The following is a 14058-nucleotide window of genomic DNA, read 5'->3' as shown; positions in this document are numbered from 1 at the left end:
CCGGGTGGCTTAGCGGTTTAGGGTCGCCTTCAGCCCAGGGCCTGATCCTAGAGACCTGAGATCGAGTCCCACGTCGAGCTCCCTGCGTGGAGCCTGCTTCTCCCTCTGCCTGTGTCTCTGCCTCTCTCTCTCTCTCTCTTTCTCTCTCTCTCTCTCTCTCTCTCTGTGTGTGTCTCTCATGAATAAATAAATAAAATCTTTTAAAAAAATAAAGCCAACTAGGTGTGATCCTAATCATTACTGTATATGACATGATTTATAGAAACAAAGGCCAAGAAAAATATTTTTATTTTGTCCAGTACTTAGGCTTGTTGTTCCAGGGAAAACAGTGATATTTCAATGAATGTGTCACACATATAACTGGAAAAACGTCCCCTTCTGGTTTCAAACGAATTTAAACAACTATCTTCCTTGACTAATTTTTCTCCTGTGTCAGACAAATCTTGTTGGGGCAAGACCAGTTTAAAACCCTCTTGCCCTTCAAACACTAGATATGAACATCCAGGAACATCCTACAGTGCAAAGTGCCTTAAGAGAAGGATTCTGTAGGACCAGTGATATAACTGATCTGAGGAAGCCTGGATGCTATTAACATTGATGGGAGCCAGTCAGGCAGTGGTGGGTTGTTTCTCCTCAGTTGTTTCCTCCAACAGCAGCATGATGAGTTCATGCAGGAGTTTGTAGATCCTTGAGTAAACCCATGCTGTGGGATGCAGAAAATGCAATGTGTCATGGCAGGAGAGGGCACCCTCCGCGTGCAGGAAGTCCCCATCTGTATCCAGTGCTGAACATTAGCAAGCTTCAGCAGGGAACCCTTTACAAGTTGGTTTGCCTCAGAGGGTTGGGCTTCTTACCTCGAGGAAACAAACCCAGTACAATGATTTTAGCCTGTGGCTACCTTGCGTTGATAAACTGTATGATGGCCTAATTCCATTTGCTACTTCTGCTGTGTTTTTATGGTTGTTTCTTTCTTCCCAGACAAAAATGACCTCAAGTTTAATATTCTCCAGTTCTCCATCCTTTAGTCTGCATGAAACAAGTCTTGTCGCATCTGCTCCAATTCCAAAATTCCATGCAAAAAGTGGGGAAAAAAAGCTCTCGCCATATCCCATATTGCTGCATTAACTGTACCATGGAGTCCCCCACAAATAGTACGTCAGGCTTATTGTCTTTACATCTAGGACAAATCTGTTGTGCCGAGACATACATTTGTCATCTCTTTAAATGTTGTCCGCTGCATGTAAAGCAGCTGGAAGGTTTGAGTCCCCTTGGCTCATTACGCACTCAGGCAGAGGATGCAAGTGGGCCCCAAGCAGCTGTGGCATCCTCAGGTGGCACATCTGTACCTCATTCAGTCCCATTGGCCAGGCTCCAGCATGTCCCTCCTCAGACCCCAGCACCAGCAGCAGCCACTTCTCTTCCTGTCTTGACCATGACAGCTAAGACAACTTTTCTTGGACCTCTTTTGCAAATATGCTTCTTTAAATGCTTTAAGTTGCTTTATTTATTTATTTTTTCTAAGATCCAGCAGAGTGCTAGTGGGTGTGTTTTAGAGGATCTAATGACTAAGACTCAACTAACTTATCTGACTTACAGAGATAAGTATGAGTATTTGGCCAGGTTGCACAGGAAGTACAGATAATTGATCCATTGCTGGTAATTACATTTTACAAGAAAAGAAACTGACTATATGTTATAAAAAGAAAAATGTCTCAGTACATAGTTTAACATCTATTTTACCTTTCTCATTCTAACCCAGATTGTATATCTTTTAACAGATTAAGAAATTCTCTAGAAAGCATTCATTATTTAAGGCTTCTGGGTGGCTCATTGTTTGAACATCTGCCTTTGGCTCCTGTTGTGATCCTTGGGTTCTGGGATCAAGTCCCGCATCAGGTTCCCCACAGGGAGCCTGCTTCTCCCTCTGCCTATGTTTCTACCTCTCTCTGTGTGTCCCTCGTGAAGATAAATAATTTTTTTTTAAAAAAAAAGAAGAAGAATTCATTAGCATTACTTCACTAACAGAAACACACAATTCGAGTGACCTATTTTGTGGTAAGTCCATGAAGATCAAACAAACAAATGAACAAATAAAAATAAATAAGTTCATATGCCATCTACCAGAAGAAACAGACATGTGAAGACCTTGCAATAAGTGCAATTAATGCTGTGAAGCAAAGTACACTTACTTTGCTTAGGCAAAGGAAACATAAGTCAAGGAATAGAGATGGACAAGTGCAATTCTTTTTTTTTTTTTTTCCAGATGCAGTTCCTTCTCAAGAAAACTATGAGCTTTTGCTGCAATTAAAACATATGGAAGAAATTGCAACTAAAATCTGGAAGGCAGTTTACTGCCAGAGAGTGGAAGATCTTGAATGCGATGTAAAGGAGTTTGGGTTATAACAGATCTACAAGTTTGGTAAGAAAAGTGGTATGACCAAATATTAGTTTTACAAAGTAAAGTCTGGCTAGCATGGGGAACGTGGTTTAGAGTAAAAACTAAATCAAAAAGACTAGTTCTACAAGCTCGGATGAGAGACAGTTGAAACTGGTATAGGGCCAGTAGTAATGTATATTTTGTAATAAAATAGTTGGATTCTTCATGTAGTACTGGGTTAAGTGAAAAGAGAAGAAAGAGAGTTGGTGAAAAAGGAGGCAAAAGCTGGGGCTTACTTACAATACAAGAAAATCCAGGGGGTGGAGTGAAAATCAGAAGAGAAGAGAGAAGTAAGTAAAGGGAAAGTAGGAAATCACAATTTATACCTCTCTGCTGTCAAAAAATTATTTAGAACCACAGACATTTTTTTTCTGAAACAAATACTTCCAATTGTTTGCCCTATGGGATGTTTTCAACATACACACTTAGTTAAAATGTGAGCTTTTAGGGACGATAGCATACAACATTGCTTCCAGAAGCTTTAAAGTCTAACAGCTGAAATGTTTTCCTGAATTCAGTCCTTTTTCTTTTTTTTTCCCTGACCATACCATTAAGCAGTACTGTAAAATTGGTTTTGTTATTAGCCTAGGGCTTCTAGTAAGCACTTTTAGTTTTTTAAAGGGTGAATATCACAGACCCTTATGCCCTAAGTAATTGAGATATCAGTATAGCCTTAATTTTATTCATGGAGATTTACATTCAATTTCCATTAACCTTAATAGGAAGCCATTACCTAACTGGTATGGGTTATTGGTAATTCAAAATAATTCAAGATAGACTTACTTCATTTGATATTTTTTGTTACAAATGTCAACAACTTCCATTTAAAACTAAGTATGCATCATGTTATCTACTCCTAGGCAATTCTGCACATGGGCAAAACTAATCATTTTATAGGAAATTAAATATTAAAAGCATTGCATCCTCCAAGACTGTTGAAGTATCCTTTAAAAAATACTCAGTCCTTATAATTATTTTTAAGAAGTGTCTAATAACTTGGAAAGTTATCTCAGAGAAAATTTCTTCTTGATGTCAGATTCAAACAGCAAAACAAAACCACACAAAACATCAGCACATGCCAAACATAAGATACAAAGCTTTGCTGTTAATATTAGGTTTTTAAAATGTATTTGGGAATTTGTATAATTTTGATGATGGGATTACATAAAGGCCAATATATAAGATTGGGAAACAGAAACAAATTAATTTGAATTTAGTTTATAGGTAAAATATTAAAATTAAAAATTAAATATTAAGTGATTATATATGAATATGTGTATATATGAGAATTAATAAGAATGTCAGTTCATGCCCATCTACAATTAAGGTGGTTATAGAAAACACACACACACACACACACACACACGAATCGTTATGATAATATCATCCATAAATTCTTCTTTGACATTTATATTTGTGTATTAATTTTTTTTTAATTTGTGTATTTAAACAGCATTTCTAGTTATGTGTTTTCTATGTATTTGGAGCACTATTTATTATGGGATAATCAATAAAAATATATTCTACCTTTATTTGCCACATTTTCCATATAGTAAAATTAGGATAATATGAGCTAAAATTCTCTTTCTATTCCTAGAAAGAGTTAAAAGATATTTGCATAGTGAATGCTAAAATACAACTAGTTGACTATATGTACAAATCAAATTTCCAAAATTTAATGTTATATGTTTTAATGTTATAGTAGAAATATATTAAATTGCTTAGACTATTGTTGTAACTGTTTTCCAAGGACAGCTTTATAAAAAATCAATGAATGGGCCTAATATTTAGTGGTTTGAAATGAAGTAAGCCTGGTTCTGCTAGTCTTTTTGTTTTTGATATCTAACCTGTGATTAAATTAAGAGGTAGAGAAACAGAAGGGATTTCAGTCTTCTGAGCCAATGTTTTCCAATGTCTGTATCTTTGGGGATTTTGTTTAAATGTGTATCTGATTCTGTAGGTCTGGAGTGAAGGATCTAAGACTACCTTTCTATTAACCTCCTAAATAATGCCATTGATACTCTAAGGACCATACTTTGGGTAGCAAGTCCATTTCTCCTGATTTTCCCAATTAGAAAATAAGCTCAAGGAACTCTTTGATCCCCAAAGATCATAAAACTGATCATGGGCAGAACCCAAACTATATAGTTATTGTTACTCTATTAGTGACTTATAAATATTCTTTATGTTTCTAAAATTGATTATATCATTCTCTTTTGTCACAGAATTTATATTTTAGTTTAATTTAATTCAGTACTACATCACTGATAGTGACATTTTCTAATAAGTTATTGATAGTAGAAGGGGAACCCTGAATTAAGTAGACCATTGATATCCCTTAGGAGAAATGAAAAATTAAACCTAAACCAGTATTGGAAGCAAGAGTGGCCTATAATAACAATATAATACCTTATGTATGTCAGTGGTATTGATAATTTGATATGGAAGTACTGCATTGTGCTCTTAATTTTGGTATGATGATTCAATTTGATTGGCACAAAAAATTCATTTGAATCTAATCTTTAAACCTTTGTACATATTTCCCCCCGTGAGTTTAGTCAAGCATGCCAAATCATTGCAGCAGAGTTCTCAACTCGTATAGAGATTTTCTTTACCATGTATGATGAAGTTCATTATAAACTGGAGTAAGGTTACTGCCAGGTCCATCTGCTTGCTTTAAACTGGAATGAGAAAGCATAGATAGTTGATTTGTATTGATGTAATCCCTAATTTGATTATGTTTCAATCATTCCAAAAGCTTTTAAAATGTGTTGCAGAATAAAGTTGGGATATTACACATTGTCTTCCACTAATAATAGGTATAAATTCAGCACATTTTAAAAGCTTGCATGAGTGTATCAGTTTACAGGAATGATATTGATATTACCTACAGTGATGCATTTCAAGGAGAAAACAAACAGTGAGATAAATGGAAATACAACTATTTTTTGAATAGACTCCTTCTTAGGTAAAATTTCCACCCATATTTACAAGCTTTTAAGGTAAAAAGTAACCTAGCAGTCAGAAATAATCAGTGCTCTCAAGTAGCTGGCATTTTGTCAAGTGGGTTTATTCATATACTTGTTAGTTTCTAAGTAATGTTAGCTAGCTCAAAGGGAAAGATCTGGTCATGGTGTGTCTCCTAAAGCATCTGTTTTCACACTTGGAGGGGAGACAGAGGCACATGGCTGACAATAACTAAAAATGAAAAAAAAAAAAAAGAGAGAAAACAAACCAAACAAAAACCTGTGTTTTCAAGGCCTCTTCTATATCCCACTTTAGACTGCTATGGGCTCTGTACTTGGTCCAGTTCTCCCCAAAAACACCCAGCTCTGGGACTTTTCATACTCTCTTCCCCCATGCAAAGTAAGAACACTTGTTCTTTATCTTCCCAACTTGATCTCCTGTTGACAGAGCAGTGTGTATCATTGCATTGGTGATTAACACTTCCACTTGTTTATCAATGACTCATGAATTATGGAATGTATGGTTTTGATAATGACACAAAGTGCTGGATTTAGAGAATATGATCTATTACTCCATTCATTCAACACATTTATACTGTGTACTTAAGATAGTCAATACTGCTTTGCAGGACTAAATTACAAAGGTACAAATGATATTTCATACCCCTTATAACTTAGAAAATAATAATAAACACAGAAATTTCAGGCATCTTAAAAATCCTTTGGGTGTGCAATGTTATATATTTTATTTTGATATGTTTTGGCACCTATAAATTACAATACACAATCAACTCTAAGTTGTGCCCATATATAAGACTGTATCTGTCAAACCCATTTAAATTGCACCCAAAGCATAAGATGCCTAGGAATAAACCTAACCAAAGAGGTAAATGATCTATACCCTAAAAACTATAGAACACTTCTGAAAGAAATTGAGGAAGACACAAAGAGATGGAAAAATATTCCATGCTCATGGATTAGCAGAATTAATATTGTGAAAATGTCAATGTTACCCAGGGCAATTTACACGTTTAATGCAATCCCTATCAAAATACCATGGACTTTCTTCAGAGAGTTAGAACAAATTATTTTAAGATTTGTGTGGAATCAGAAAAGACCCCGAATAGCCAGGGGAATTTTAAAAAAGAAAACCATATCTGGGGGCATCACAATGCCAGATTTCAGGTTCTACTACAAAGCTGTGGTCATCAAGACAGTGTGGTACTGGCACAAAAAACAGACACATAGATCAATGGAACAGAATAGAGAACCCAGAAGTGGACCCTGAACTTTATGGTCAAGTAATATTCGATAAAGCAGGAAAGACTATCCATTGGAAGAAAGACAGTCTCTTCAATAGATGGAGCTGGGAAAATTGGACATCCACAGGCAGAAGAATGAAACTAGACCACTCTCTTGCACCATATACAAAGATAAACTCAAAATGGATGAAAGATCTAAATGTGAGACAAGATTCCATCAAAATCCTAGAGGAGAACACAGGCAACACTCTTTTTGAACTTGGCCACAGTAACTTCTTGCAAGATACATCCACGAAGGCAAAAGAAATAAAAGCAAAAATGAACTATTGGGACTTCATCAAGATAAGAAGCTTTTGCACAGCAAAGGATACAGTCAACAAAACTAAAAGACAACCTACAGAATGGGAGAAGAGATTTGCAAATGACGTATCAGATAAAGGGCTAGTTTCCAAGATCTATAAAGAACTTCTTAAACTCAACACCAAAGAAACAAACAATCCAATCATGAAATGGGCAAAAGACATGAACAGAAATCTCACAAAGAAAGACATAGACATGGCCAACAACTATGGTCATAATGATGACCATAGACATCACTTGCCATCAGGGAAATACAAATCAAAACCACAATCAGATACCACCTCACACCAGTGAGAATGGGGAACATTAACAAGGCAGGAAACCACAAATGTTGGAGAGGATGCGGAGAAAAGGGAACCCTCTTACACTGTTGGTGGGAATGTGAACTGGTGCAGCCACTCTGGAAAACTGTGTGGAGGTTCCTCAAAGAGTTAAAAATAGACCTGCCCTATGACCCAGCAATTGCACTGCTGGGGATTTACCCCAAAGATTCAGATGCAATGAAACGCCGGGACACCTGCACCCCGATGTTTCTAGCAGCAATGGCCACAATAGCCAAACTGTGGAAGGAGCCTCAGTGTCCATCGAAAGATGAATGGATAAAGAAGGTGTGGTCTATGTATACAATGGAATATTCCTCAGCCATTAGAAATGACAAATACCCACCATTTGCTTCAACGTGGATGGAACTGGAGGGTATTATGCTGAGTGAAGTAAGTCAATCGGAGAAGGACAAACAGTGTATGTTCTCATTCATTTGGGGAATATAAATAATAGTGAAAGGGAATATAAGGGAAGGAAGAAGAAAAAGACTCCTAACTCGGGGAAACGAACTAGGGGTGGTGGAAGGGGAGGAGGGCGGTGGGTGGGGGTGAATGGGTGACGGGCACTGAGCGGGGCACTTGACGGGATGAACACTGGCTGTTATTCTGTATGTTGCTTAATTGAACACCAATAAAAAATTAATTTATTTAAAAAAAAACTTTAAGAATTACCCATTAAAAAAAAGGAAAAGGAAAAGAGTCAAATGAATCATTTTTTGTTTTATTCTAGCATTTTAGTTTTACAGCTCTACATAGAGAAAATGGAAGTGCATTTACTATGGACTAGTCCAGAACCAAATGAAATATTAGTAATATATGCAATCTGAAAAATGCATTTGCAATTATATCTCAAGGATTCATTTTATATTTCTAGGATCCAAGACAACTCCAAATATAACTTCAGTAAGCCAGAATCAATCTAAGATCTTAAGTCAGGAAAATTTACTTGGAACAAATAACAGAAAAGTACACATGAGTGCACACACCAAGTCACACACAGGTATGCACACATGTGCTGAGAGTTTTCTTTCTTTTCTTTTTTTCCCCAAACATCACAATGGGCAAAAATGATAAAAACATGTTGGAGCTAATGTAGAAGAGCATTTAGATAACTCAGTACCAGATAAGAAACTACCTCCTAACAGCATAATTTGGCCCTTAAAGCCACTGGCAACATTTCTAAACATCTAATAATTACACACTTGAACCTCTTTCTAGAGTTCAACGTGAAGTTAAAGCTCACCTCGGGGCTTACTAAAAACTTACGCATTGCCAAATCTTAACTTTTCTCTGCATGGCTAGAAGGAATCTAATTTCCTCAGCTCTATAACTGACATTTCAGCTACAACATCCTTTACATTGGTTTGTCTTACTAACAGCCGAATTTATTTGTGGCTATTTTTGTCCCACTTTTGTAATAAACAGACGGACCCATAAAATGGTATTATTTTATTAATATTTGTTTGCCTTCTAGATATATCACAAGAGTTATTCTCAAAAATATTACATGTATCATATAGTTACATTTTCCAAATGCTTTCAATTCAGTAGTTAATTCAAAAAGTCCCTCTGAAGATAGATTGCTACCATTTTGATTAATATTTCTTGGCATAACAGCTTCCCATTTAGCTGCAAAATTGTATTCTAATTAAATTCTTTTCAAGAAGCTATGCAAATTATTGGCAGACTTAATGCTCCCAGCATGTATCTTTTCTTCCACTGCAAAGATTTCAGGAGTTTTATGCACAATTAATTTACTAGCGACAATATCTTTATGTGTGTAATTCATAATACTGTATTATTTGGGGATATCTCTTTCCTTTAAAAGAAAATCCAAGAGATAGAGACATTTTTCAATTTTCATTTTTTTCTCTGACTGCAAATTAACTTCATTTGGATGGCTGAGTTGAACTTTTGGAAAACTTACTTCTACAGAGTGTTTTAATTGATAATTTTTGCATCAAAGCCCAAATTTCAAATAGGCAGACATTCCATTCATTCTCTGTCATATGGTTGTGTGTGTCAGTGAAGAGCACAAGCACAAATTCCTATTTTCTTTATATTATATCTCTTTTCTCATTGACTCTCATTGTTATTCCTCTTTCAGTTCCCATCAAGGGCTTGTTAGCTAATTCTAGTTGTTTGAGAAATTATTTAATTTCTGGAAGGCTAGCCAAAAATAAACTAGAACACTTGGATTAATTCAACTTGTTTTTATGAAATCTTAAAATCTAACAACAATTGGGACAAAAACTCTTAATAAACATTTATTGAATAAACTTCTCCATATCTGCAATAAGACAACATTCCCCCATGATTTTCCTAAATTCATTGCCAATTATGATAGTAAAAAGCTGAATTACCATGGCCAGATTCCTTAATCTCTCTGTGGCTCAGCCTCTTTGCTGTGATATTAAGATAAAGGTAATGTTTATTTCATAGAATTATTTGAGGGATTAAATGAAATACATATGCAATGACTGGGTCAGTGTTTGGCATATGCCATTCACAGTATAAATCTACTATAAGAACAATAATAATTGGCATCCTAACACATGTAACCCTCAGTTAGTTTTTAGGAAACTAAGATCGTGAAATAGCAGACAGATGGAAGGGATCTAGTCAAGTCCAGGAACTCAGAGAGGAAATGGCAAAGATCAGAAATAATATTTACATGTTGACAGATAAAATAGAAAATGGAATAAGAACATGAGGTTATAGGTAGGTTCTGAATTTGAGTGATGTAGAATTGATTAAAAAAAAAAAAGGCCAAAGAGAGTGGGAAAATTGCAAGTCTGATGAGAACTGTTCTTTTGACAAGCAAGGTAGAATGGAGCAGAGTAGGGATGAGAGATCCATAACAGCCCAAAAAACAAATACACATTAACTTAAGCAATATCAAAAACCCCTTTCAACAAAAAATGCCAGCCTCTTTTAGACAGATTGACCAAATTCTTAGCATGATTTAAGTGATGGAGAGAAACGTAGTACATCCTTTTTATAACATATTTTGTTGTTTCTCACACATTAAGATTTGATTCCAAATTTTAAACATTTACACTTTGATAAATTTATTTTTGTTATTGTTGACATTAGGCTTACATATAATATTTACCACATATTCTGAAATTCTCAACTGAAAGATTTTTTGTTTTTGTTTTTTAAAGATTATTTTTTTATTCATAAGGGACACACACAGAGAAGCAGAGACATAGGCAGAGGGAGAAGCAGGCTTATGCAGGGAGCCCGATATGGGACTTCATCCTGGAACTCCGGGATCATGCTCTGAGTCAAAGACCCAACTGCTGAGCCACCCAGCTGTCGCTCAACTGAGAGTTTTTCTAATCAATCCGATTATATTAAAAGAGAATAATAACAACTATGCATTTTGAATCATTTACTATGTACCAGTAGCTGTTCTCTACTTGTTCTAATCCATTTACTTCTCATTCAGTCTAATGGAATACTAGAAAGAGATAAGGACAAAGGTAACTGGTCCCAGAGCTCATAAAGAACATTAAGATCAGTCTGCCTCTTTAGGAAACAAATGAAGTAGAGGCACCATGATAAGCACGGAGGAACCCTAATTAGAATATCATTATTGTGGTAAAGCAAGTAATTTATAGATTGCTGATTTTATTTTTTCTTATACCTCATATGTTTTCACTCTATTAAGTATATTTTATATAGGCAATCAAATGAACAAAGAAGCCAATATGTCTGGGCATTTTGCAGTGAGAACTGCCCCCTGGCCCTCCCACACTCCCACTCTTATGCCAAGGTAGCACACTTCCATATCCAAACATCCTTCCCCTTGTATGGACATAGTTGAAAACTGATTTAAAGGCACTGTTTCCAGATGGACCAGGGCTTAACTGCATGTGATAAGGTTAGCTTATTATTGACCTAAAGAGAGCAACAGGAGTTGTACTGCATTTCAGTGTATAATTCAAAGAGGATAAATGTAACACACCTTGTACAGCAGCACTGTCTGTGGTGAAGAAACACAGCTGTGATACTGTTCCCTTTTCCAATTCTTCACAGTCACTTTCTTTCTCTTGCTAATGCATCAGGAGAGAGAACTTTTCCCCAACTGGTCTTTTCTCCTGAGAAGAAGTGAAATAAATAATGAAATAATAAATATTAAATCAATTCTTTTATCTTACTTAGGGAAGGAAGCTCAATAAATCAAAACAATCTTTTGTCTTCTTGAAACATGTTGTATCAATGCATACTGAAATTTAATCATAAACATAGTAGGGTTTTCCATGATCAGAGAGGAGATAAGCATTATATTTTCTAAGAAAATGACTAAATGCAATCTGACATTTTTATTTAACCCTTTTTATCTGAATACCAACCTTGTATAATGGCAAATTGGATTTGAAGATATTTTCTGTTAAAAATGTTTAAATTCTAAAGTGTATCATTTAAAGTTTTTTCCTTTATAAATGGAGCAGTGTCCATACATTGTTTTGATGGTTTAATATTATTTGTTCCCTCACTTAAATCTGTTTGTTCACCTTTAGTTTCTAAAATACACTGAAATCAAAAGTTTGTTTTTCCATGCAAGATATATGCAAGGAGATTAATCACTATGTAGCAAGAAAACTAGTGGCACAATAAATTATGCTCCCTAATGTTTAATAGTTATATTAAATAAATACATTTTCTAGATAAAGCCCAATAACATTTATATTTAAGAAAAAACCAAGATAATCACCAAAATCTGGGTGATCTTTAAATATCAAAAAGATTATCAATAAGAAATTTTACAACCCCAAATTCTGAAAAAGCCAAATTCTGAATGTGTTGAAAAAAAACTTTTACTTATTTGTGATACTTTTAGTTTATAAAACTGTCAAGAATATTTTAAAAACAACAAAGGGAGTTTTACAGCTTATGGATAATAACTTAGAGCTAAACGATATATTTACAGGCATCTTACAAGTATACCTCTGTTGAGCTCCAGAAAGTATTATGCATGGTGAAATTAATCTTTGATGAACTGGACCAGATTAGAGATATTAAAGTGACAATTTTTTGTTTGTTTTTGGTTTTGTCAATTGCCAAACAGCTGCGTTCTTATGTAACTGAAATCAGCATAAAAAGATTTCAGAAAGCTGGGCAAACAAAAGTGTTCCAGGTGATGAAATCATGAATCAAATATTTTCTCATTCAAAACAAGAAATCTTGTTATTATGATCTATCATTCATATTCTATATAAAAATACAAAAACCCTTCATTTTGAATAGTGTCTTTGATTAGAAAGGCCATTGACATTTCAAATTCCTATTAAAACATTAAGTGACTGAAGAAAATATGATTTGCTAGTAAAGCCATTAGGAAAATAAATGTCATCTCTTATCAAGTTCTACAGAATGTTTAACTAAAGTCAATTTGGATGAATCCAATGCTTTTACCTATTACCAAGACACAGTGTATCAACATTACTCTCAAGCAACAGAGAAAACTGGACATCCTAAGTCTAAAAGAAGAGTAGGTAAAATGCAAAGGGCACATATCAACAAACATCTACTCTTCAGATCAGGGATGACCTGAAGCAATCAGTAAGCAAAAGAACCTTCAAAACTTCAGTGGCAATCAGGAAGACATAGTCAAGAGAGTCATTTAAAGCCACATTTAATTTCATGAAAGTATAAGCTCTATGATCATTTTATTGAGATGTAACAAATATATTATAGTGTTAGTTTGCATTAAAAATTCACTCTAAGGTATTTTCCATAATTTATTCTTTGGTCTTGTTTAATACAAACATTCATTCTTTATATATTTCATTATAATTGTTCAAATTGTAAATTATTCAAGCCATGTGCTTTCTGACATTATTTTTAGTCATTTTTACTGATTATTGAACTTCCACCAAAATATAAGACTGATTACATTCATGTCCCAAATGTGTAGAAGGTTTATCTTGAAAATATAATAATTTTCTTGATAAATTAAGGAATATACACGTCTTAAAAAGTTATTATTTTCTAATTTTAATATATTTTTGCATTGCTAAGTAAAATTTAGGTATGTAAGAAAATATACCAAGAAAGCAATACACATTTTAGGCTAAGAATTTCAAATTAGACAAAGATTGATAAGATTTCTTTCAGGCTAAGAATTTCAAATTAGACAGATATTGATAAGATTTCTTTCATTCAAAAATTTTAGGGATGCCTGGGTGGCTCAGTTTTAAGTATCTGCCTTCAGCTCAGGGCATTATCCTGGAGTCCCAATATCAAGTCCCATATTGAGCTCCCTGCATGGAGCCTGCTTCTCCCTTTGCCTGTGTCTCTGCCTCTCTCTCTTTCTGTGTCTCTCATGAATAAATAAATAAAATCTTTAAAAAAATTAAAGTCAGTAATATATAAAGGATATAGATTGTAATTAGTTCTGAATAGTAAATGATTTTGGTGGCATATTTATGAGTCAGAATTAACTATGATAATAAAAGAAAAAAGAGGACAGAAAGGGACAGAATGATTATTAAAAAATAATAATAATCTAATTCCCAGTCCATATAAGCAGCTTACAAGGCATCACGTCTATTCTCACAACAGAAAAAGAACAAATTGAAAATCGACAACTCTTCTTAGACCCATCAGATAATTGTGGTATAACAGGGTGAACCACCTTCCTGAAAACTGGAGAGAAAGGATACCAAAAATTAGCTTATCAGAAGCAAAAGTCTGTAAGT

The 14058-nt window shown here is 34.6% G+C and overlaps 1 pseudogene; it reads right to left on the bottom strand.

The window, feature by feature from the left end:
* Positions 1 to 608: 608 nt before the first annotated feature.
* On the bottom strand, positions 609 to 1277 carry LOC121488891 (annotated as a pseudogene).
* Positions 1278 to 14058: the final 12781 nt, after the last annotated feature.

The sequence above is a fragment of the Vulpes lagopus genome, chromosome 4 (genome assembly GCF_018345385.1).
Source record: "Vulpes lagopus strain Blue_001 chromosome 4, ASM1834538v1, whole genome shotgun sequence".
Taxonomy (NCBI): domain Eukaryota; kingdom Metazoa; phylum Chordata; class Mammalia; order Carnivora; family Canidae; genus Vulpes; species Vulpes lagopus.
This window is presented reverse-complemented; position numbering and strand designations above follow the sequence as displayed.